Genomic DNA, 27,345 nt, shown 5'->3' on the forward strand with positions numbered 1-27,345 from the left:
GCGGACTCAACGCGATCAAGTGGATAAGGTAAGTATTTTTATTTTAGTTTTTTCCACCGGATTAAACCCTTAAAGCACACAAAGTTAATCTCAGATGCCGCGGTCAGCGATGACAGCGGCATCTGAGGGGTTCAATGCCGGGGGTGGGGGTGCAATTGCCATTCCCTGTCATCGCTCCCATTAATTACAAGGAAATACACTTTGTGACAAAGTAATTCATTACAAAGCAAATTTCTTTGTGAAATTTGGCAAAGCAGCCAAATTGAAATTTTGATAACTTTGTTCATTACTAATGACCACCCATTTCAGCAAGTTCAGAATATTTGGCCTCCCTAATGAAAGACCCTAATGATGCTTTATCAGGCATGATGTGCACAGTGATGTTAAAGTACATGGACAATGCACACAGTGATGTTATAGTACAAGAATTATACAAACAGTGCTCACCCAGTACAGGAATGAATCACAACATAATATCACAAGGATAGTACGCATAGAAGGGTCACTATGTAACAGTGGCCTCACAATATAAGGAAAAAATATAATGATTTCACATGCTGATATAATACAGATATGATGGCACATCAAGGGGACAATGCAATGGCACAGAAATAATGCTGAATAAACAGAACAATGTATGGGCTGCATACACACCCCTTGCATAGTCATCACTAACTACTGTAGACATTTAGACTGAGTAGAAAAGGAACCCGTTGTTTGTTGGTCCCTGGAGTTGCTACACTATGTCTGCCATCTTAGTAGCTATGGCCATCATTTCTACTAATGGAAACTAAAAACAACAGTATTCTAAGTATGGATCCACTCATGTTAATGACAGTTTGCTTTAGGGCATGTTCACATCTGCATTGGAGGCTCCATTCCGGGCCTCCATCAAAATAGAAGAGCAGGACTTTTTTCGCCACAAAAAAGGCGTTCTCCCGAAAGGAAACCAAGCAGATCTCATTATAGTGAATGGGATCTGTTAGGCACCATTCCTGTCAGCTATATGCCGAATCAGGCACTTTGGTTATTCTCGTTGTTCAGCTCTTCTGTCGGAGCAGAACAATGGAAATAAAAAAAGCTCATGTGAAAGAGCCATAAACATTGCAACTCATTTTAAGCAACAGAAATCTCTAAGCAGTGTTAAAGAGATTTGTGCTATCTTTTTGTCTGGCAAGCCCTGAACCAATATCACAGACATCATCTATGTGAACTTCTCAATTAGGGTACTGCTACTGGGTCAGTTTTCTGCATAAAAGGAGAGAAAGTATAAGGCCTCTTTCACATGGGCGTCGCGTGTGAGGGCCGGACAAGATGGGTGCGTTGCGGGAAAATGTGCGATTTTTCTTCTGCACGAGTGCAAAGCGTTTTAATGCGTTTTGCACTCGATTGAGAAAAATCTGCATGTTTTGTAGGTGTTCTGTAGATTTTATTATTTTACCTTATAACATGGTTATAAGTGAAAATAATAGCATTCTTAATACAGAATGCTTAGTAAAATGTCCATTGAGGGGTTAAAAATAATAAACAAAATTTAACTCACCCCATCCACTTGGTTGCGTAGCGGATCTCCTCTTCTTTCTACTTTCTTCAGGACCTGGCTAAAGGACCTTTGATGACGTCACTGCGCTCATCACATGGTCCAATCTCTTCCAATTGATGTACTGTAACTGCCGCTGATTGATTCTTTCATACTACTGAAGAGCGAATAGACTCACAAATCGATTAGTCTCATTAGCCATACTTCTTCGCCTGTGGGGGCTGTCCCCACAGGTGAAGAAGTGCCCACCAGGGGCAGACTGGCCATAAACCCTACAGGGAAACTTCCCTGTGGGCCGGTGCCCAAGGGGCTGTCTGAGACCTCCTCATGACCGCCAATTAACTAAGTAATGATCTGACGCTCCATTTCTGGCTCCTGAATTCAAATGTGTGCCATCATGAGGCACCTGGCGTGGGAGGACAGAACATGGCAGCTGGGCTGACCAGAGGGGCAGTTTTTGGGGAGGTATTTTGTGCTTCTGGGGCAGTATTTTGCGATGCAGTGTGGTATTTCGTTTTGTTGGAGTGGTATAATATTCTGCAATATAGTATTGCAGGCATCGCTTCTTGTTTAGGCCATGCCTTCTGTAAATTTGACCCAACTGCAAAATGGGGCCACTTTTAGTTTTTTCCAGGGCCAATATAAGTTCCCAGTCCGCCCCTTTCGCCCACCTTCCATATGATTGACAGGGTTGGACATCCCCCGACCCTGTCAATCTCCTGCCTGCGCTGGTAACAAAGCTCTAATTCCAATTTGTAGGCAGCAACTGTGCATAAGCCGCACCTAAAAGTGTAACCACACATGCATAGTAATGGTCCGAACCCAAACTTGAGGTTCGGAAGCAGCACAGGCAGGAGTATGACGGGTCCAGAGGGATGTCTGCTGGCCCTGTCAATCATACAGCAGGTGGACACTTCTTCACCTTGGAGGACAGCCCCCCACAGGTAAAAAAGGCTGACTTATGAGAAAAATCGATTTGCTCACCCCTATTCCATACCCAGCCCTACTGACTATTAAAGGCCTAGCTGTCATTTTACAGTATTTCTGAAATTCCCTAACCTTTTGACTGCTCTATTTACTTTAATTTGAAGATTCACATTAGAAAATTATGTACGCATGTGCGTTTTCTACGCGTTTTTCGTGCGTTTTTTCTGTATATATGCGTTTTTTCTTCTATTACTGCTGTATTGTATTTGTTGTTTAGCCTTATATTTCAGTTTGCTTAAAAAAGGTTTTGTGTGTCTGTTGATTGCATAACTTTACATCTGGGTATATATATTTTATCTTAGATGGTATCTTTGTGTGTAGGTTGAAAAAAGAACTAGTAGTAATTAAGTAAAAAAATTATATAAATATATAAATTACAAAGTTAGAATGTTAGTAATTAAAATTGGGAATTAAAAAACCCATAAAAGGAAAGTAGTGGTAATTTTTCTCCAGAGAGGGAAATGGTGAATATCTTAGTTTTAAGATTGTGTCTAATTTTGCTTAGAAAATGCAAGTTTTTTTCTGTGCGTTTTCTGTGTGTCTTTTCATGTATATGCGTTTTAGAAAACAACAAAAAAAAAACAATATGAGTAAAAAAACAATATAAGTAAAAAAACAATATGAGTAACAAATCATAAGTGAACAAACTTCGGACAGAGTTTTTGGTGGGCCTATCAATTAAGAGGGTATAAAAGAGGGCAGTCCAAAAGGTTCAAACAAGGCCACTGAGGAAGAGGTTGGAGTACCTCGAAACGCGTCTGGCATCACTTGGCATTACCTGACACTACAGAGACTACCCACCAATACCCACAACATCAATGAAGGATTTTTTTCATCATAAACGAAAGAAGATATAGAGGAAAAACTTAAAAAGCAGTGCAGGACAGAAGCATCAGCTGACCGGCATATACAACACCACGTGACTGATCACGTGAGACGCCGACTCGGCCACAAGAGGAGAAACAGTACGCCCGGATTCATCTCCACAGACTACGCAGCGGTAGGAACCAGCCAACAGGGTGAGTACCGTCTAACTGCAGTGGGGGACGCCACCAGCAGTAGCGGAAACCTTATCACCAAAAGCTCATCATACCGGACACTATATACTCTGACTAACCAACTCTGCTGATGCAAACTACTTTACACAAAGATTACAATATAAACTGTCCATAACCTACATTGGATGAACATAAGATCCTACATCCCTTTTTATCTCCTTTTTATCTCCTCCTTGTTTTTACTTATCTTTGGTTTTACTCAACCTGTTTTTTATTTTATCCCCTTTTTACAATACCTTCTTTATGGCATCTCCACAACTTGTTTTCATATATTATTAGAAGAACTTGGACATAATTCACCAGTTGGACTGTCGAAAGACATCCATAATTAAAACAAATTATTTTTTTTTTTAGACGTGATATAAATATTTTAAATTGCAGTTAAATAAAATACCTAATTATACCTTATAATAAATATATTTAATGTAGCAACCAGATAAAGAGTGCCTGCCTATCTATTGATTACTCATTCTTCTCTTCTGTTCATAATTCATACTCCCGTATTGACCTTTTTATTCTCAATAAGGCTGCGCTAGATCTTGCAAAATCTTCAACAATAGAAGACATAAAGTGGTCTGATCATGCAGCTATCTCATTAGAAATATCAGAAGTATATAATGGCCAGCGCAATTTCCTCTGGCATCACAATACTTACCTCATGGCTGACAATAGATACAGAGAAGAACTTTTTATTCCACCATTTAAATGGATCTCGGATCAATTTTCCTAAAGACATAGCCCAAGAATTTAAATGATTCTATGCCTTCTTATATAACTTAGCTCAAGAAGATGCTACTATTGTCCCTTTTCAAGCCTCGATAGATTCCTTCTTATCGTCCCTGACTCTACCCAGCCTATCTCAGGAACAGCTCTCTTGCCTCAATGAACCATTTAGTTTAGAGAAAGCAATATCATCATCTCTTTCCTCCTGCACAAGTCCCCAGAACCCGACGGTCTCTCTAACATGTATTATAAAACTTATGTGGATATTCTCCTCCAACATTTACTAACATTATTCAACCTAGCAGCAAATCAAGGAAATTTCCCAAGGAAGATGCTAGAAGGTACAATTATAACAATCAGGGAGCACATAGAAATCACTGGGTCCCATGGCAAGAATCTGAATTTGGCTCCATTGTGAGTGACCCATAGCACCCCTTAGGGTGCGTGCACATCTTCCAGCAGAACCCTCCATTGCAGTTTCTGGCAAAAACAAAGGGCAAAATAATGCTGCATGCGGGATCTTGAATGACCCTATTATTGTGAATGGGATCCGACAGGTGTCAGTGGTGTTTGGCACATGCTGGATCTGGCAATTCTGGTATTCTGCTATGATGGAACAGAAAACCAAAATCTGATCACAGGTGATTAACTAACCTTACCTGATAAACTGTCTGCTGCTGCTACTTTTTATATAGTGTGTCATCTTCCCCACATGGACTGTGCCTGCCCTGCTTCACATCCTCCCCGATGCTGACTTACTGTTTGTACTGCTGGCAGAGCACGGTCAGGGCCTGGGGCATATCTTCATGGAGCTGGACTGGAGTCTGGACTGGTGACACATCTGGATCAGGTCAGGTCCGGACTGGTCAGTCAGGTCACAGTGCAACGCGTTCTGGCAGAGGAACAGGACAGGAACATTTTACAAATTGCAGACACCGAAAACTAAAAGCTTTAATTCAGTCACAATTGATGTTTCTCTGACTGATGCAGAACTTCCTTATACACACATCAGCTGCTGCAGAACCTCCTAATACACACCCCAGCTGCATCAAGATCTTTTAATACACACCTCAGCTGCATGCAGAACCTCACAATACACACCTCATCTCCTGCAGAACATCCTAATATACATGTCAGCTGCTGCAAAACCTCCTAATACACATCTCAGCTGCTGCAAAACCTCATAATACACACCTCAGCTGCTGCAGAACTTCCTAATACACATCTAAGCTGCTGCAGAACCTCCTAATATACACTTCAGCTGCTGCAGAACCTCCTAATACACACCTAAGTTGCTGCAAAACCTCCTACTATACACATCAGCTGCTGTAGAACCTCCTAATACACACCTAAGTTGCTGCAAAACCTCCTACTATACACATCAGCTGCTGTAGAACCTCCTAATACACACCTCAGCTGCAGCAGAACCTCCTAATTCACACATCAGCTTCTGCAGAACCTCATAATACACACCACAGCTGCTGCAGAACCTCCTACTACACAGCTCAGCTCCTGCAGAAGGTCATAATACACACCTTAGCTGCTGCAGTGCCTCCTAATACACACCTCAGCTGCTGCAGAACATCCTAATACACACCTCAGCTGCTGCAGAACCTCCTAATACACATCTCATCTGCTCCAGAATCTCCTAATACACACCTAAGCTGCTGCAGAAGCTCATAATACACACCTCAGCTGCTGCAGTGCCTCCTAATACACACCTCAGCTGCTGAAGAACCTCCTATTACACACCTCAGCTGCTACAGAACCTCACAATACATACCTTAACTGTTGCAGGACATCATAATATGACCTCAGCTGCTGCAGAACCTCATAATACACACCTCAGCTGCTGCAGAACCTCCTAATAGAGAAAATATAAGGCTTTAATCACATCTGTGTTGGGGCCTCATTCGCAGATCAGGTCATAAATGCTGGACACAATTTTATAGCCTGGCAGATGAAAACCCGTCAGATCTCATCATCGTCAGCAGGATCCATCAGGTGTTGTTGTCCACGAGGCGCCAGATCCAGAAATGTGGTGATTTATGTTGTTGTGCTCTTATGACTGGGCAGAACAGCGAACGTCACCAGCACAGATGTGAACAAAGCCTAATACACACCTCAGCTGCTGCAGAAAATTATAATTGTGAACTTGACATTGCTTCCTTCTCATTGGCCCACAAGCATGAAGCAGAGAGGAATCATGTGTTCAGATGGAAAAAAATGCTGAGTATATAGCACTATATTCTAAATACAGTCAGGTCCATAAATATTGGGACATCGACACAATTGTAACACTTTTGGCTCTATACACCACCTCAATAGATTTGAAATGAAACGAACAAGATGTGCTTTAACTGCAGACCGTCAGCTTTAATTTGAGGGTATTTACATCCAAATCAGGTGAACGGTGTAGGAATTACAACAGTTTGCATATGTTCATTTCAAGTGTGCTATTTGCATTTGGAGTCTGTTGCTGTCAACTCTCAAGATGAGATCCAAAGAACTGTCACTATCAGTGAAGCAAGCCATCATTAGGCTGAAAAAAAAAATAAGCCCATCAGAGAGATAGCAAAAACATTAGGCATGGCCAAAGCAACTGTTTGGAACATTCTTAAAAAGAAGGAACACATCGGTGAGCTCAGCAACACCAAAAGACCCGGAAAACCATGGAAAACAACTGTGGTGGGTGACCGAAGAATTCTTTCCCTGGTGAAGAAAACACCCTTCACAACAGTTGGCCAGATCAAGAACACTCTCCAGGAGGTAGGTGTATGTGTGTCAAAGTCAACAATCAAGAGAAGACGTCACCAGAGTAAATACAGAGGATTTACCACAAGATGTAAACCATTGGTGAGCCTCAAAACCAGGAAGGCCAGATTAGAGTTTGCCAAATGACATCTAAAAAAGCCTTCACAGTTCTGGAACAACATCCTATGGACAGATGAGACCAAGATCAACTTGTACCAGAGTGATGGGAAGAGAAGAGTATGGAGAAGGAAAGGAACTTCTCATGATCCTAAGCATACCACCTCATCAGTGAAGCATGGTGGTGGTAGCGTCATGGCGTGGGCATGTATGGCTGCCAATGGAACTTGTTCTCTTGTATTTATTGATGATGTGACTGTTGGCAAAAGAAGCAGGATGAATTCTGAAGTGTTTCGGGCAATATTATCTGCTCATATTCAGCCAAATGCTTCAGAACTCATTGGACGGCGCTTCACAGTGCAGATGGACAATGACCCAAAGCATACTGCAAAAGCAACCAAAGAGTTTTTTAATGGAAAGAAGTGGAATGTTATGCAATGGCCAAGTCAATCACCTGACCTGAATCCGATTGAGCATGCATTTCACTTGCTGAAGACAAAACTGAAGGGAAAATGCCCCAAGAACAAGCAGGAACTGAAGGCAGTTGCAGTAGAGGCCTGGCAGAGCATCACCAGGGATGAAACCCAGCGTCTAGTGATGTCTATGCGTTCCAGACTTCAGGCTGTAATTGACTGCAAAGGATTCGCAACCAAGTATTAAAAAGTGAAAGTTTGATTTATGATTATTATTCTGTCCCATTACTTTTGGTTCCTTGACAAGTGGGAGGCACATATGCAAACTGTTGTAATTCCTACACCGTTCACCTGATTTGGATGTAAATACCCTCAAATTAAAGCTGGCAGTCTGCAGTTAAATCACGTCTTGTTCGTTTCATTTCAAATCCGTTTTGGTGGTGTATAGAGCCAAAAATGTTAGAATTGTGTCAATGTCCCAATATTTATGGACCTGACTGTAGTTGCAAATTCTCAAAGTGGCGATTTTCGCGATATAAATTCGCTATGCGAATATTCGCGCTCAACACTATTGTTTTGTTTTCTATTTTGCATGCAGGACTTTTTTCCATCTAAAACAGTGGTTCTCAACTCCAGTTCTCAGGAACCACCTACCAGTCATGTTTTCAGGATTTCCTTAGTATTAAGCAGGTGATATAATTGGTGTCAATGCATCAGGACTTACCACAGGTATTCATTCTGTGGGATAATATAAAATCATGACCGGTAGGTGGGTCCTGAGGACCGGAGTTGAGAACCACTGGTTTAAAATAACGGATCTCAGACTCAAACGGATGCGGAATGTGCAAAACTGATGCTTGAAATACAGAATCATTTTTTTTTCTTTATTTTTCTGTTCTTCTGATGGATCAGAAATACAGAAAACGAAACGGTGATGTGAACCCGGCTCCGTTAGGAGTTGTAGTTCTCTCCACTTTTACATCTCCCTTTGTTGCCCACTAATTTCCAATAATAACAATCTGGTGATGATAGTCTGGACACCTTTCATACTACAAACTACACAAATCCAAGTCCCAAGCATTCCTTTTAAATATCCCAGATCCAGCGCAATCGCTACTCCAAAGCGATTTCACCTTAGATTGGCAAACTGGACAGATAAAATACTTAGGAATCACCATCACAAACTCTGTCCAATCCTTATAAAAAGCTAACTATCTCCCATTTCTTGATAAAATCACCTGAGACCTAACTTCCCTAGCCAAATACGAAATCTCTTGGGTAGGGCGTTTTGCTACTTTCCAGATGTTCTCGCTTCCCAAATTCCTATTCTTATTTAGAACACTTCCCATTCTACTACCCATTGACTTCTTTAAAAAAGCTTCCAAAATAATAAACTCCTTCATGTGCGCTAAGGGGTAACCCCGTATAACTTCAAAATTACTGACCAAGAGAAAGCCTTTCGTTGGCCTAGCATTCCTAACATTCTTGACTACTATATAGTCACATTGACAACCCAATTAAGACAATGGTGGTCAACTAAACTACCTAGCCCATGCGGGCAAATTGAGTCTGCACTTGTACCTTTGGTCAAACTCAAAGCCTTATTGATAGCATCTCTGGACCCATCCTCTACTTTTCCTCCTCTCCCATTCCTTATCACTTCAGCAATTGCAAGCTAGAAGCGCTTCCATGCACTAAGCCCACGAAAAAAATTCTCACTTTTAGAGGAGACGCCAATAGAAGTATTAGAACTTCTAATTCCAGACCTAGACCTTAGATACTAGAAGCATTGCTCCTTTGTTAAGGTTTCTCAGCATTTTTATGGTGAGACCCTACGACCATTCCAAGATCAAAAATACCAAATTCCCAACAGGGATTTTTACAAATTCTTGCAGATCAGACATCTCACTAATTTTAAATTGATCCTCAAGGTGAAGTACATTTAGGACATCTTCTATTTATGGTCTAGACCTCCTCCGACAGACTCTACCTTGCTGCCCATTTACTCACTCATAGTGGACAAAGACTCTTTCACCAAGTCTACTCCATTTCTCTCATGGGAACAGGAACTACAAACCACTTACAGTGGTCCACTGCTCTATGTTTCATCTCTTCCAACCTGAAATGTACCCTGCATGTTGAACTTAAGAAAACCATTTTATGGCGGTATTATACACCAAGTAAGTTACATGTTCCTGGGCGTCTCAAATCTTTGCTGGCGGAACTGCGGATGTAGAGGCACCCTATTCTATATACTTTGGAACTGTCCTAAGCTAAACCACTTGTGGCACAAAATCTTTGCCATAGCCTCAGGCATCAGCCTACAACCTTCTCCAACCCTAAGTCTCTTACTTCTAAAAGCAGATAACATCCCCTTCAGATGTCAGTTGGTAGTAGCTCATCTGTTTATAGCAACTAAACTAGCAAAAATGAGAAACTGGAAAAGTTGCCAAATCCCTTCTGAAACTGAGATCCTTCAGAAAGTACACATCAGGGGCATCCCTGCTGAAGCCATTTGGAGCGAAACCCGGGTTGGGCAGGAGCATTGACTTGTGTTGATTTTATTGTTGCACATTTTAATCTATTTAAATGGGAGTATAATAAACCATATTTATGAATTTTAAAATATGATTTTCACTATGGGAGCAATATTGAACCATCTGTAGGAGGTACAATGAGAGAAACCATGCAGAGTACCTACTGGTCAGCTTTCTTTTGAGGCGCATATTGTATTTATACACTTGTGAGTATAATATCGAGAGGAGTAACGGCTGGTTGTTGCAGTGCTTCACTATGTGCGTGTCTTCTCTAATATCTCACAGGATGTTAATGGAAAGAAACGCCTAATGAAGCTAGTGTGTGCTTGCTGAAAGTCGGTGGAAGACGTATATCAGTCTTATTGGCTTGGAGTTTTGTGCGGCCCCTTTCATATATCCTTTGGAAGCAATAACTTCAACCAAACGTTTCCTGTAGTTGCAGATCAGATGTGCACAACGGTCAGGAGTAATTCTTGACCATTCCTCTTTACAGAACTGTTTCAGTTCAGCAAAGTTCTTGGGATGTCTGGTGTGAATTGCTTTCTTGAGGTCATGCCACAGCATCTCAATAGGGTTGAGCTCCGGACTCTGACTGGGCCACTCCAGAAGGCATATTTTCTTCTGTTTAGGCCATTCTGTTGTTGATTTACTTCTATGCTTTGGGTCGTTGTCCTGTTGCAACACCCATCTTCTGTTTAGCTTCAGCTGGTGGACAGATGGCCTTAAGTTCTCCTGCAAAATGTCTTGATAAACTTGGGAATTCATTTTTCCTTCGATGATAGCAATCCGTCCAGGCCCTGATGCAGCAAAGCAGCCCCAAACCATGATGCCCCCACCATCATACTTCACAGTTGGGATGAGGTTTTGATGTCGGTGTGCTGTGCCTCTTTTTCTCCACACATAGTGTTGTGTGCTTCTTCCAAACAACTCAATTTTGGTTTCATCTGTCCACAGAATATTTTTCCAGTACTGCTGTGGAACATCCAAGTGCTCTTGTGCAAACTGTAAACGTGCAGCAATGGTTTTTTTTGGACAGCAGTGGCTTCCTCTGTGGTATCCTCCCATGAAATCCATTCTTGTTTAGTGTTTTACTTATCGTAAATTCGCTAACAGGGATGTTAGCTTATGCCAGAGACTTTTATAAGTCTTTAGCTGACACTCTAGGATTCTTATTCACCTCATTGAGCAGTCTGCGCTATGCTCTTACAGTCATCTTTACAGGAAGGCCACTCCTAGGGAGAGTAGCAGCAGTGCTGAACTTTCCACATTTATAGACAATTTGTCTTACCGTGGACTGATGAACATCAAGACTTTTGGAGATACTTTTATAACCGTTTCTTAATCATAGGTCTTCTGAGAGCTCTTTTGTGCGAGGCATCATTCACATCAGGCAATGCTTCTTGTGAAAAGCAAACCCAGAACTGGTGTGTGTTTTTTATAAGGCAGGGCAGCAGTAACCAACACGTCCAATCTCATCTCATTGATTGGACTCCAGTTGGCTGACATCTCACTCAAATTAGCTCTTGGAGATGTCATTAGTCTAGGGGTTCACATACTTTTTCCACCTGCACTGTGAATGTTTACATGGTGTGTTCAATAAAACATGGTAACATTTAATTATTTGTGTGTTATTAGTTTAAGCAGACTGTGATTGCCTATTGTTGTGACTTAGATGAAGATCAGCTCACATTTTATGACCAATTTGTGCAGAAATCCATATCATTGCAAAGGGTTCACATACTTTTTCTTGCAACTGTAGCATCTTATTTATATGTAATATGCTACTTGGTGTGCTGCTACAATATAATTGCAATAACTAATCTCCAGATCTCAGATATAAAAATATCTTGTTTAATCAGATAAGGTTTGTATATAGAATCCTGTTCACACCATGTGTGATTTTTTGTGCACAGCATAGTTTCTAAATAAAATGCTACTGTGTGTGCACCTGATGTCCAAATCTCACATACAGAAATATCTTGGGAGAGATTGATCAAAATTTGTGTAAAGGAAAACTGGCTTACGTGCCCACAGCAACAAATCAAATTCCACTTTTTATTTTCTAAAGGAGCTCTGAAAAATGAAAGGTGGAATCTTAATGGTTACTATTTTCAATCAAGACAGTTTTCCTTTACACAAGTTGTCATAAACCTAACCCACTGTTTTTTGGGAGCAAGATACAACCTATTTTCAGTCTTATCTTGCGGATTGCAGGCTTATCTAATGTTTACCCTAAACAGTAGCCTCCAATGCCCTGATCAGCGATGAATGAGGCATTTGAGGGTTTCAATGATGAGGGGCATTGCGATCATCGTTCATCATCATTGCGCTACATACGCAATGCATAGACGTAGAAATACGCTTCATGACTATGTAATTTATCACAAATTGAATTTCTTTGAAGCAGTGGAATCTAATTTTTCATACCTTCGCTCATCTCTACATGGTGTATCATCAGGAAACCTAGCATAATCCAGATCCAGAATACTGACGGATTTCAATACACTTGTGTGAAAGAGGCTTTATGCATACAGTAGAGCCACACAATGGTCCCCGGAATTTAGCATCCTACCCACTAGCCGATAATCTAAAGTTGAAGCTGACAACTGCAATTAGAAACTTAAATAAAAACAGCAAAGACATAAGTTATTTTAGAGCATTTCTCATGTAGTTAGCTTGTTTAATGAATTGATAATACTGCTAGATCTAATAATAGATTTTAAAAGAGAAAAGTTAACAGTTAAAAGATTTTCTTTCCAGAAAGCAATGTGAACAATAGTAAAATAAAATAAAATGTTGAATCTTTTTTAAAAGCTAAAGTAAAGAAAAAAAATCTGCACATCTTTGTGTAGAACAGAAAAGCTGCTATAATCATATAAGAAGCAGTTGTGTTAAGCTTGGGTAATGAATTCAAATCTAGAGTTAAAATATGACATTTTATTTTTTGTTTCGCTTTTAAAGATTCAATGCTGAAGTGAGACAGATTTGATGAAAATAGCAAAAAATCTAAATCAATAGTCCTATTCTTTGAGGCTACCAGAAAAAAAAAATTATATATGAAAAAATCAATTGCCCTTAGCAATGCTTTTTTCCATTGTTCAACCTTTAAAATAAGACAATAGGCAGCCAAAGCTGAAGCTTAACACCTGAGAGAAGTTGAGAAAATGGTTTAATGTTTTACGTTTTAACTTCAAAAGCTTCTAGTTTTATATAATTTAATTGGTTGACAAATACTTATACAAATATTTATCTTTACATGGAGTAGTGTAGAGATGATCAAACCTTTTGAGATTCGGTTTGATCCTAATTTGCAGAAGTTTCCAAAAAGTTCAGCTCCTAATCGAATGGGCCCAAACCAAAGTTTCTCTAATTGCTTTGGATATTGCTATATAATACCCTCTTGTCTGCTAGGTCTCCAAAATTTTGGGGAAAATAGGTAATCTCTTTTCACCTCTCTCTCTCATAAATGCAATGACAGCAATAGTAAATCATGTCAGAGTGACACTGACATACATAGCTATGGATAAACAAGTGGTTGATGGTGTTAACAGCATGCCGCACCATCACAAAAGTTATGCTTTTTATTCATAGTCCAGAGCTTCCAAAAATTGTCTCTTGGAGGCATTTGGTCTTTACATACACGGTGTAATGAAGTTATAGGAAAACCTGGTTTGTTGGGGGACCAAGCATCCAAAAATTATTACTTGATGTGATCAGCAATTGCTAATTGTCAGAAAAAAAAGTGGCTTGTTCTGAAGGAGTCTAGAAAAATTATCCCTTTTTATTGGAAGCTGCAGCATTGCAGTGTGGATGTGGAAAGGGTAGGGTAATTAGAGGAACATAACTACAGTAGTAGCAGAAGCAGCATAGAATGGAGCAAACAAGACAGTAGATGAGTAGTAGTAGTAGTAGTAGTAATAGTAGTAGTGGTGGATGCTTAGAGTTAAGAGTAGTTGGAGTAGGGGATTAGCAGTGAGGAGTAGTACATGGGGCAGTGGTGGCATCCATATGGTATATGTTGGCAGACAGGCAGACAGCAACAGTAGCATAATGGCAGTAGTTCATGCCGCAGTTGTCCCTACTGACAAACTTTGTGACCTCTTCGATAGGTTTCTGCACCCGACAGGCTTTTTGAATGAGCTGTCATTGCCTGACCTCGAAACTACACATGCTTCCCACTGATACGGTGGTCTTCAGCATGACAAAATTGTTCACAGCTTTCTGCTGCTGGTACAGATGCTTTAGCATGTGTAATGTGAAATGACAGTGAATTTTAATGTTGATGATTAAGCGGTGTGCCAGCAGATCGTTCTGTCCAGGAGAGGGTTCCTCGCCATGTAAGAATGGATGAAATGCTTGGACAGTCTTCTGGACATTGCTGGCACCTTGCACAAGCCAGTGTACATACGATAGTTAAAAAGCATTGCACAACTAGTTTAATCATGTGCACCCTACAGGAAACATGTTTTATTTCCTCCAGGTTCAGGGCAGCCAAAATGGTATGGCCATTGTTGCTGCAGTCGGCGGGGTGACAGCCAGTGGGATATTTGCTACTTGATGTACTTTAGAAACTGCTTACCTGGTGGCAATACGGCATGGCAACTCTTGACACATGTAACAAGAAGGAGGGGGAGTGACGATGTGCACTGCTGCTGTTGGGGATGGGAGCGTACCCACAGAGGAGGAGGCAGATAAATACCCGTGTGGGAGCCAGCTTAATTCAATCATGAGGTGGTCAAAAGGACCTGACTTTGTAGCCTGGGTACTGCCTCGCCGCTGACAAAAAAAAAAAAACATTGACCCAGTGGACACTGAAAGAGATGTTCTGTCTCTGCCCATAAGACCTATTCCAGAAGTCCACCATGGAATGAACCTTGATGCACAATGAGAATCTCAAGAAGCGTCCCATATTCTCCACCACGTGAGAGTACAAGGTAGTGATAGCTTTTTGGGAGAAATAATGGCGACTAGGTATCTTCAAGTGAGGCTGAGCACATGCCACCAGCTCCCTAAAGGCAGCAGATTCTACTTAATGGTATGGCAGCAACTGCACCACTAGCAACTTGGCCAAGCGGGAATTAGGCTTGTGCATCATCTGATTGCTGGGCATGTTGTTTCCTGTCCATGGAGTGGAGGAGAAGTTGGAGAGGCAGAAAGCAACGATGACAATATGAAAGACACCGTACTTCCCGTGGATGAAAAACTGGCAGATGGGAGATACCCACACAGAGCTAGCTCTTGGCTTAGCTCTGGCACGTTTTGGACCTAATGTACTCACAGTGTCAGTGACATCACCAGATTTCGAAGCAGATATGGCCCGGCTTTTCTTTAGAAGGTATGTCGTCTCTGCTATTTATTGCTGCCATTGCTCGCACCCTCCTCCTCTGATGTTGCCTCCTTCTCAGCACCCCAATCCAGCTCCCAGGTCCTGTCCAACACACAATTGTCATTGTAGTCCTCACACACCCTGCAACTTTTATCACACTGTGAAATATCACTGTGTGCTCCTTGTCCCTCTTCTCTGCTTGTCCTTTGCCCCAACTGTCATAATTGCTGTCCCCGCTGCCAATACCATGGCAATGGGTGCTACTATTACCATCACCAACACATTTATGTGGTCCCCAGCCGCCTCCTGAAACTCCTCCTCAGGACAGCTGTCTGTCGGCCTGCAAGCCAAACAGGGGAAGCCCTCCCCCCATTTCCTCTAAAAAGCCTCCCTTGTGCTTTTACCATCATGTGCAGTAAAAATGGTGCTATGCATCATTTTACTGGATTTGTCCGAAACAACCCTGAAAAGCATTCATAGCTGGTCTAAATCAAAATGATTATAATTTAGTGTTCACATTGAATGAGAATAAAAAGGAAATAGAATATTTAGATCTTTTGATCACCCAGAAAGATAAAAAATACATCTGTAGCACGTATCAAAAGCCGATAGCGAGGAATGGTTTTATTCGATATTCGAGCTGTCATCTACCGAATTGGCTTCTAAATGTCCCCTTTGGCCAATTGCGGCGTCTAAAACGAAACTGTACGGAGAACTCACAATTTGAAATGGAGGCGTCTATGAAAGAAAAATTTTTAGAGAGAGAATACCCATCCAAAACCATAGAGGAAGCACTTGAGAAAATAAGAAACATACCGAGAGGAACGTTTCTTTTACCAAAAATACAACAAACTACACCCAATAATTTGAATTTTAGATTGATCCTACCTTATTCCATCCAACACAGACAAATAGGGTAAATCATTAAACGGCATTGGCATCATATCTTACAAGATAAACTCTTGGGCCCATTGGTACCCGTGGTACCCCAAATAACTTATACTAGGGCACCCAATCTAGGGATTAAGATAGCCCCATCAATTAAACATAAAGATAAAAAACCAAGTATAATGCACAATTGGATTGGACTCAAGGGTTTCTATAGGTGTGGTAAATGTTGTGGGTGTAAAAACACGACATTTCCAAAAAGAACAACTCAGGTCACCTCAACTCAGAACTCGTTTTTGTTAGAAATCAAGCATTTTCTTACATGAGATTCTACCAGTGTAATTTATTTGATACAATGTCCATGCCGGAAACAGTATATAGGCCGGACCAAAAGAGCTCTGAAAACAAGGATTTCGGAACATTTGACAAATATAAAAAACTGTTATATGAAACATTCTCTCTCTAGACATTTTAAGGAGGCCCATAATAAAGACTATAGGGGGCTAACATTCACTGCTCTGGAAAGGATCGATAAGAATTGGCGAGAAGGGAAACATGTAGAGACCATGTCCAGAGCAGAATCTAGGAAAATGTATGAATTTGGAAGCCTTATTCCGAAAGGTCTCAATGCAGACCTGGAGATTTTTGGATTCCTGTAAGAATCTAAGGGTGGGTGTGCCCCTCGTCAGATGAGGGGTCGCATGTCTGGCTGTCTTTCAGCACTGCGACCCCTCCTCTGTGATGGGCCTACCCACCATTTAACACTTGAACAGATGCACCGTCACTTTATCTATCAGGATAATATATGTAATATTATATTTATTTCACTTGTATGTTTCATATTTATGTAATGTTATTTATGAAGTTAATATCCACAATATAGCACTTAGAATTGATTTTTGTTACAGGATATTTGGATATTGATATATTTTGTTATAGATTGACCATTTAGCAACCTTTCTGGACTATTTCTTTCATAGACTAGATTAATTAGACCATGGGACACATTATACCATAAAAAAACGCATGGAAACCGCATATGCGTTTTTTGGTTCCAGACCAGATTTTGGTGTTCTAGAGCTGATCCCTCACTCCAGATCTGATATTACATGCATCTTATCCACCATTCAACACTTGAACAGATGCACGGTCACCTTATTTATTAGTATACTACATGTAATATTATATTTATTTCACTTGTATGTTTTACACTTATGTAATGTTATTTAAGAAATTAATATCCACAGTATAGCACTTAGAATTGATTGTCGTTACAGGATATCCGCATATTGATATATTTTGTTATGAATTGACCATTTAGCAACCTTTCTGGACTATTTCCTTTATAGACTAGACTAATTAGACCATGGGGCACAATATACTGCAAAAAACGCATCGTCTCCCAAAAAAACGCATGGAAACCGCATATGCGTTTTTTTGTTCCAGACCAGATTTTGGTGTTCCAGAGCAGATCCCTTACTCCAGATCTGATCTTACATGCATCTTAAAAGGGATATAAAAGGAATCACAGTAAGTTGGGATGTCACCACTGAGGAAGGGGAAAGGAGATCCCCCAAACGCGTCTGGTTTCCTTTCAAAGACATCCCCAACAAGTGACCCCCACTGGAAGTTCGTCTACTAATATCCGGAGATACACAAAGAAATTGGAGCGCTCCAAAGATAAAGACCTGGAATTTCAGCCATTCAAACTGGTCAGTACAAGTATAAGTTCACCTCTCGCGATATTACACCCTGATCGTATAACCGGATCTGAGATTTGTGGATAACGATCGAGAGAGACCAGAGACGAACGAACCAGGTGGGACGCTAATCACTGAGAACCACGTGAATAAATACCGTGAGTAAAAATCAAAAGGATTGAATATTGGGACTGCAGGATAATCGACATTCACCTGTGAGTAACAACTTGGTGTCCGATTCGATACTTTATCGAATATTTATATCGGACAATTCCGAATATTTGAAAAGGTGCCTTGCATGGATTTTGCATGTTATATTGCATATAAGAAAGGAATGCCAATACCATTATAAGGAATAGACTGACACTTTTAGCTCGCGATATTTTTTCACATTCAGGACGTATGGTCCCCTTCTTTTTGGACTTTTTTTTAGTTTTTATTGAAGTTTTAGATTTTAGGTATTTTTAGGGACTGATATTGTCTCCGCTGCAGCGATTTTTATTTTAATATTGTATTGTAATGTTGTATTTTAATATATTTTGCCAATTAAATATTGTGTAAAATCACTATTACTATTGCTCTATTTCCATGCGAGGGAGTGCCAGTCTCATACTACATAATATATACTTTTTATTACGCCTTTGTTGATTTGAGTGAATCAATTTGAGACTAGAGCACCCAATCCAGAATTGTAAGGGGAGTGAGCGGTTTGTCTATATTACTTTTTGTTCTTCTGCCACACAAAATTTTGGGAAGTTTGTATATATACTATACTAGCAGAAGGACCTGGCTTTGCACGGGTATATTTTATCTATTTTATTTCATGTTTCCATGTGTCATAAAAATTTTATATCAACAGTTCCCCCATAACATTGACCTCTACAGTACCCGCCCTTAAACAATGAACACCACAGTGCCCGCCCCTTTAACAGTGATCTCCAAAGTATCTGCCCCTTTAACAGTGTCCTCCACAGTGGCCGTACCTTTAAAATTGACCTCCACAGTGGCTGCCCCTTTAACAGTGATCTCCACAGAGCCCACCTCTTTGACAGTGACCTGCATAGTGCCTGTCCTAACAGTTACTTTCACAGTGCCCGTCACTTTACCAGTGACCACCCCTTTAACAATGACGTCCATAGTGTTCGCCCCTTTAACAGTGATCTCCACAGTGGCCGCCCATTTAACAGTGACCTCCACAGTGCCCGCCCCTTTAACAGTGCCATCCCCTTTAACAGTGTGTATAAAGGCAAGTTGTTTACTGTGTAAACAAAAGAGAGAGGGCGCACCATAGGGTAAAAACGTTTGGAAATTCAGATTAAATCCCAATTTGGGAGGCTCACCTTGCAGGGTTGCGCAATTATAGGCACAACGCTAATGTAGGCATGTGGGAGATGATTTAATCCCCAATATGAAGGTTGGTATGCAGCCACGGATGTAGATGTCCTCGGATAAGCGTGCCTAGGCCCACACGGAGGATTAAAATGACAGGAAAAAAAGGAACATCTCTCGGCGCAAGGAACCAACCAGAGGTAGACGGTGAATCTTCAAGAGTTTTATTGCAATCACAACGCGTTTCGGGGAAAGGGTCCCCTTCATCAGGTGAAGAAAATTGCATCCCCTTTAACAGTGACCCTCACAGTGCCTGCCCCTTTAACATTGACCACCCCTTTAACAGTGACCTTCATAGTGGCTGCATCTTAACAGTGACCTTCACAGTGCCCGCCTATTTAACAGTGACTTTCACAGTGCCTGCCCCTTTAACAGTAACCTCCACAGTGCCCACCCCTTTAACATTGATCACCCCTTTAGCAGTGACCATAATAATGGCCGCCCCTTTAACAGTGACCTCCACAATACCCGCCCCTTTAACAGTGACTTTTACAGTGCCCGCCCCTTTACCAGTAAACTTCATAGCGGCCGTCCATTTAATAGGGTGTCCCTGCCCCCCATGCATGTAGCAGTGTAATTGTACCGTCATTCGTCATGTGACTTAACTTTTAAGGACCTGCGAACTGCCAAAACCTGTGGTCAGTTATTATGGCAACCTGAAGTAGGACATGCCAGCTTCTATTGGCTAATAAGAGACATGTGACCGTGTAAATGGCAGTTCAAATTTAAGTGAAAGGCTTGCTGGCTTCTATTGGCTAATGCAGGTCATTTTTTGGGAATATCTCAGGAACGGTAAGTCCTAGAGAGCTGAGACCTGGTGTAAAACCTACCTGTACACCTGATTACCCGTGTACCAAATTTGGTGAAGATCGGTCCATTCGTTTGGTCACGCATAAAGAACGTCCAGACAGACAGATGTATAGACAGACAGACAGAAATTCATTTTTATCTATGTAAGAGACTAGCAGAAGGACCTGGCTTCACACGGGTATATTTCATCTATTTCATTTTATGTTTCCATGTATCGTAAAAAGATATCAACAGTGAGCCTGGCCGTTGATGCAGATGGATGTGTAAAACCTCGCCTCCTCCATACCTAAGCGAATACAACCAATTTTACAGCGGTGACCCACTCCAAAATGGTCAAGTACAGGAGAGAAAGGGGTCCTGACCCCACTGATACACCGAGAACCCAAAAGAGCCAACAAGCTATGCAGCATTTCCTCAAGAAGAAAGCCCTTCAATCACCAGGCGCGGGCCCTAAGATGGCGGCGTCCGCAGCATGCACTGAGGAAGGAGAGGAATCTGATGCGGACAGCACGCATGGGGATGTAGTGGAAACTCGGGATCCCTCACCGGTGTCGAAGGCCTTCCTAAATAAGGTACTGGGGCAGGCACTTGAAAAATCCATAAAGCCAGTATTGGCCGAATTGTCTGATATAAAATTGGAGCTTACATAAATGGGGCACAGAGTGGAGATGCTGGAAACTGCGACTCAGGAGCTGGTAACACACTCCACAGGAATGGCGGAATAACTCGACATGCATACCGCAGAGCTCAACAGAGCGATGTTAATGCTAGAGGACCAAGAAAATCGCAGCAGAAGGCGAAATATTCGCAATAAAGGACTGCCAGAGTCCTGGGCCTCTGAGACGCTGCGCAAAGTAGCCATGGAAATATTCGCTGACTTATTAGGTCAGGAACCAGCTGCCTCAATTGTAATTGAACATATCCACAGGGCCTTGAGACCCATACCGAAGCCGAACGAAAGACCCAGGGATGTGGTCTGTGGATTGCTTTCCTTTGTGGACACTGCCCGCATAATGTCTTCAGCTAGAGAAAGAAAGCAGATCACATATGATGGAGCGGACATTGCACTTTATCAAGATATTGCACCCTCCACCCTTGCTAAAAGGCGCATCATGAAACCTCTACTAGATGTGCTGAGGGAGCCGAAAATCCCATATATGTGGCTCTATCCCTTTGGCATCTCAATCCTGAAAAACGGGAGACGTATAGCGATCCACACCCCAGAAGATTTGGAGAAAACCTGGGAGGCCATAGGAATCCATTCGGTAGAAGTCCCTTCGTGGATGCCGATAGCCTATCCAGCAAACTTACCGCAACTTACACAAGTGGAGCCCTGGTAGAGAGTACTGAAGGCAAAATCCAAGATAAACAAGTCGGCACCCAGAGCACACTCCCCTCCACCCTGAAGAAAGAACAAGGGGTTAAAAATCTAAGATTAACAGGACAGTCATAAATGTCCCTTGTTACTCACCAACCCACGTGGGGTTCACCCACATTGATGGTCTGAGCTCTGAACTTTGGGCCTATACTTTATAGCTTGCCAGTTCTTATTAATAGTCTTAAAAATTACTGTAGTTCCGGTTTTCTATTGAAGTGTCGCGTGTACCTCCTGTATACGTTTTCAGCTGTCCTTCCTAATTGTATGTCTAGCTTGAAACCACCCTCCTCTTCCTTTTCTTTAATCCTTACTCTAGGATTGGGAATATCACTCCCCCCCCTACCCATCTCCCATCCCCCCCTACCCATCTCCCCCCCCTCCAATTCCCCTTACCTCCCCCCTCCCATTCCCCTTACCTCCCCTCCCCCTTCCTCCCCGCTACCTAAGAAGGAAGGAGACAAGATCAGCAAAAATTGCAGGGTCACTAACCAGAATCTCAAATATAGCTTGGTTTACATGCTTGGGGTACAACGACCAGGCTAAGTTTCTCATCTGCACCCCTATTTCATTCCCCCTCCTCCTCCCCCCCCTCCTGAATTAGCAGATCCAGATAACAATTATTTGTTGAATCATTTTATTGCTGTATTGCTCAGAATTTACATTTTTATACTTTTTTTTCTCCTCTCTTCTCTCTCTTTCCTCTTTAGCCCCTGTTCTATTTTCCCTTCCTCCTCCCCTTCCTCCCCTAAAGGATACACAAACTTCTCACACTAATAGCGGAGATCTTGACTTCCTCATATCCTCACTGCTAAACAAATCAAGGAATGACAGAAGTTAAGATAACCACTTTCAACGTCAAGGGTCTCAACTCGCCTCAAAAGCGAGGTCAGGTGATGCTTGCGCTACGAAAAATGGGCTCCCACATAGCCTTTTTACAAGAAACCCATCTACGTCAGAGGAAAATGCCAAAATTACCATCCCGCCCATCCAGCCAATGGTTTCATAGCACCCACCCAACTTCAGCTTCCAAGGCTGTCTCTATTGCCATACACCATTCTATACCATTTGTACTAAATCAGCAGCTTATGGATGCTAAGGGTAGACTCTTGGTTGTGAAGGGAGAAATAGCGTCACGTAAATTCACCCTAGCTAACTTGTATGCTCCGAACACATCCACTGTACAGTGGCTCCTTAAAGCCTTAGACACTATTAAACTTTTTGCAGAAGGTCCGGTGATATTGGGTGCGGATCTCAACCTAGTATTGAACCCAGAAATTGAATCCTCCACATCCAAGTCACACATTGCGCAGAAACATATAAGTAGGCTACATAGAAAGCTTCATGATCTACAACTGATAGATATATGGAGAAGCCACAACCCCACAGTTAAAGACTACTCCTTCTATTCCAACCCACATGGCTCATACCTGAGATTAGACCATAACATTAACATCTACCTCTCTTTTGCCTGTCTCTAGTGTCGCCAAGATTGGGAACATCACCATCTCTGACCACGCACCCTGCCACGTGAACCTCACCCTGGCATCTCTACCAAGAAGAGAGTGGAACTGGAGACTCAATGAGTCCCTGTTGAACAACAGGCTACAATCCGAACAGGTCAGGACTCAATTAGAGCTGTATTTTGGGATCAATTCCACCGCACACAGCTCTCCCCCCATCGTATGGGAAGCCCACAAGGCATATGTTTGGAGATCTTTTATTTCTTTGGGCACCAGGGTTAAAAAGGAGCAACAAAAGGCTTTGGACTCAATACTAGCTCAAATAGCAAGGGTGGAAAAGCTAAACAAACTATCTGCAAGCAGAGAGAAACAAGGGGAAGTCACATAGCTTAGACTGCAACTTAACAAACTCCTAGCCCAGAGGGTAAGGAAACAGATGTTAAATTTTCAACATAAAGTATACGCCCATAGGAACAAAGGGGGTAAACTGATGCCCTCATTGTTGAAAAAAGCCGAAAACGTAACATTCATCCCCAAAATAAGAACAGATGGCAAATGTTACCCAGGATATGCCTGAGATAGCTAAAGCCTTCCAAGAATTTTAAGCGGCGCTATACAATTTTAACCAAATAAAAAACCCAGACCAAGAAAATATTAGACAGACACATATTAAAGAACTCCTACACTTTCTTAAACTACCGTCAGTACCCCCAGACGCTACAGAATCACTGACTAACGCTGTCACGACGGAAGACGTCAGTCTTGTTATACAGAGCTTCGGACGGTCTGACACTACTGTATTACAGGAAATTTCTCGATATTCTCATACCCAGATTCACTGATGTGTGTAATGCACTATTGCAGGGAGGTCACCTTCCTAAACAGACACAAGAATCACTAATTCATAAAGAAGGCAAGGATCCTCAGGACTGTGGGAGTTACAGACCAATATCCCTCCTGAATCTAGACCTAAAGTTTTAAGCTAAAATACTAGCAACTAGATTAAGCAAAATACTACCCTCCTTAATAGGCCCTGAACAGTCTGGATTTGTCCAAGGAAGGGAAGGAAAAGACAACTCTCACCGGATCTTTCATGCAATACACGCTGCAAAAATAAAGAGGTTCCCGTTGGTCCTGCTGAGCATAGACGCCGAGAAACATAGAAACATAGAATGTGTCGGCAAATAAGAACCATTTGGCCCATCTAGTCTGCCCAATATACTGAATACTATGAATAGCCCCTGACCCTATCTTCAAAGTATTAATATCTTTCTGGAGATATGGTCTCCAGTACTGAGCACAATACTCCAAATTAGGTCTCACTAGTGCTCTGTAGAGCGGCATGAGCACCTCCCTCTTTCTACTGTTAATGCCTCTCCCTATACACCCAAGCATTCTGCTAGCATTTCCTGCTGCTCTATGACATTGTCTGCCTACCTTTAAGTCTTCTGAAATAATGACCCCTAAATCCCTTTTCTCAGATACTGAGGTTAGGACTGTATCACTGATTTTATATTCTGCTCTTGGGTTTTTTACGCCCCAGGTGCATTATCTTGCACTTATCAACATTAAATTTTAGTTGCCAGATTTTTGACCATTCCTCTAGTTTTCCTAAATCCTTTTCCATTTGGTGTATCCCTCCAGGAACATCAACCCTGTTACAAATCTTTGTGTCATCAGCAAAAAGACACACCTTACCATCGAGGCCTTCTGCAATATCGCTAATAAAGATATTAATAATATGGGTCCCAGAACAGATCCCTGAGGTACAGAGAAGGCGTTTGACAGAGTCAATTCGAGCTTCATGAAATTGACTCTGGAAAAATTTGCCATCCCTGATCCGTTCATACATTCGATTTTCACTTTATAGCAGCAACCACATGCCAGATTGAAAGTTAATGGCACACTCTCCCCAACATTTGAAATAACAAATGGGACAAGACAGGGGTGCCCACTATCCCCATCCCTATTCATTCTAGTAGTAGAGATCCTCATTCAGCTAGTTAGACAAACTGAAATAAAGGGTATAAATTATGGAAAGAGGGAACTTAAATGTACTGCTTTCGCAGACGACCTGCTGTTCTTAGTGGCTAACCCCTATAAGGGCCTAGATCACTTAGTTAAAAAAATTTAAGTATTTAGCCCGATTTCAGACTTCAAAGTTAATCATTCCAAATCTGAAATACTAAATATCTCATTGCCAAAGTCAAGAGCAACCTCACTACAGACCCACCTTCCTTTTCACTGGACCAAGGGACTAATAAAATATCTAGGGATACTGATACCAAGGGACTTGGAGGATCTATACAAATACAACTATATACCCCTTAAAAGAGACATTAGACAAATCTTACAAAAATATAGCTTGCCCTACCTATCCTGGATGGGTAGAAAAAATGTGCTTAAAGCTTATGTCTTTCCCAAGATCCTATACGTAATGCAAATGGTACCGATACATCTACCAAAAAACATTCCTTCTAGATATCAGGAGAATTTTCTCTAAATATCTGTGGAATGGGAGAAGACCTCGAATCTTACACAACATCCTAGTTAGACATAGGGACAAGGGAGGATTGGGAGTCCCAGATGTTTCAAGATACTACCAAGCAATACAACTGAATAGGTGGTTAGAGTCGGTTGATCCCAATAGACAACTGGATGTAAAAGAAATATTTGATTATAGTGTAGGTCCCTCACTCCAAAGCCACCTATGGCTTCCCAATATAAGTTCAAACAAAAACAAAGACCTTGATCCCTTGTTAAAACGGATTCAAGAGACATGGAAAGAACTCTGTAAAGATTTAGCCCCTGCCCCGTCACCCCTATTGCCAGCTTGCCTTAACCCCGACTTTTTAGGAAACAACAGGGACATCCTCCCGGAGATCTGGTCCTCATTAGCACAGGTTAGATTGATGCTAACCCCTGATGCAGAGACCTCAATAATGAGCAGGCTACCCGACCGACTAAAAAATTCCCCAGGTTTTTTCCTTACAATGTCATATGTAAGTGCTGTGTGCGGTGGGTTGAAAAAGAAGTGCAGTTCTGGGAGGCCTTTGACAGATTTCGAAAAGATATTACTATCTCCACTTCCCAAACAGAGGAAAATTGCAGCACTATATGTTCTGGTGGGAGCCGAGGGTGAGGCGAAAAAACCTCTGTACCTTAGAGAATGGGACAGAGAGCTAAACATTGTTTTTACAGATCAGAAAATAAAAAAAAACTCCTGGCTTTCTCACATGGATTTTCACCATGTATACGCCTTCAAGAAAACCATTTCAAACTCCTCTCCAGATGGTATAGAACCCCGGAGTTCCTATATAGGAGGGGCCTGTCCCCTGATCGGCTGTGCTGGAGATGTGGCAAAGGAGTAGGTTCATTATCTGACATTTGGTAGACATACCCACTAATTACTCCATACTGGGATGGTGTTAACACAGTAATAAATAAGGTCTCAACACCTGAACTCAAGATCACAATAGAAATAGTGCTCTTCTCAATATCGACTGACCTCTACCGTCCGTCTAAGCGCAACTTAACAACCACTCTTATATCGGCTGCTAAAGCCATTATACCCCTTCATTGGCTTAGCACTAACACTCCCTCAGTACAAGAATGGAAGGCGAAAGTTAATCAGATTTGCCAATTTGAAGAAATGACAAGCTGGATTAATAGGAGTCACGAAAAATTCCTGAAAATGTGGCGACCTTTGAAGTCATTGTAAGACAGCGGGTGTTAGGAAACTTTGTGATGGTAGCTAGATTGCTTATCTCATTTGCCTGGCCTCACCTGATTAGCCTCTTAAGTACAGAACTCTAAACTCCCCCCCTCCCCCTTTTTCTGTTTTCCACTGCCCCTCTCTCTCTCTTTTCTCTTCATTTCTCTCTCTGATATATTTTATGTCCTATGTTTAAATAGCCTCCGTCACTTTGAACACTCCAGCAATCTACACCTTGCAGAAAACTATAGAGTCTATAGGAGTGGTTCAGGAGACTTTGTGATTTGAAATAAGAATTGGCTGTTATACAATAGATGTTGTTCTATGTTATTTCTGATGACCTGTAAAACTAACTTTGTATAATGTCAGACTCTGGCCATCAGGCTCTTGTTGGTCTGTTTAAAATATGAAAACTTGAAAATAAAGAATTAATAAAAAAATAAAAAAGATATCAACAGTTTTCCCCATAACGGTGAACTCTATGGTACCCCCCCTTTAACATTGACCTCCACAGTGCCTGCCCCTTTAACATTGATCTCCACAGTATCCA

This window comes from Bufo bufo, chromosome 5, assembly GCF_905171765.1.
Source record: "Bufo bufo chromosome 5, aBufBuf1.1, whole genome shotgun sequence".
Taxonomy (NCBI): domain Eukaryota; kingdom Metazoa; phylum Chordata; class Amphibia; order Anura; family Bufonidae; genus Bufo; species Bufo bufo.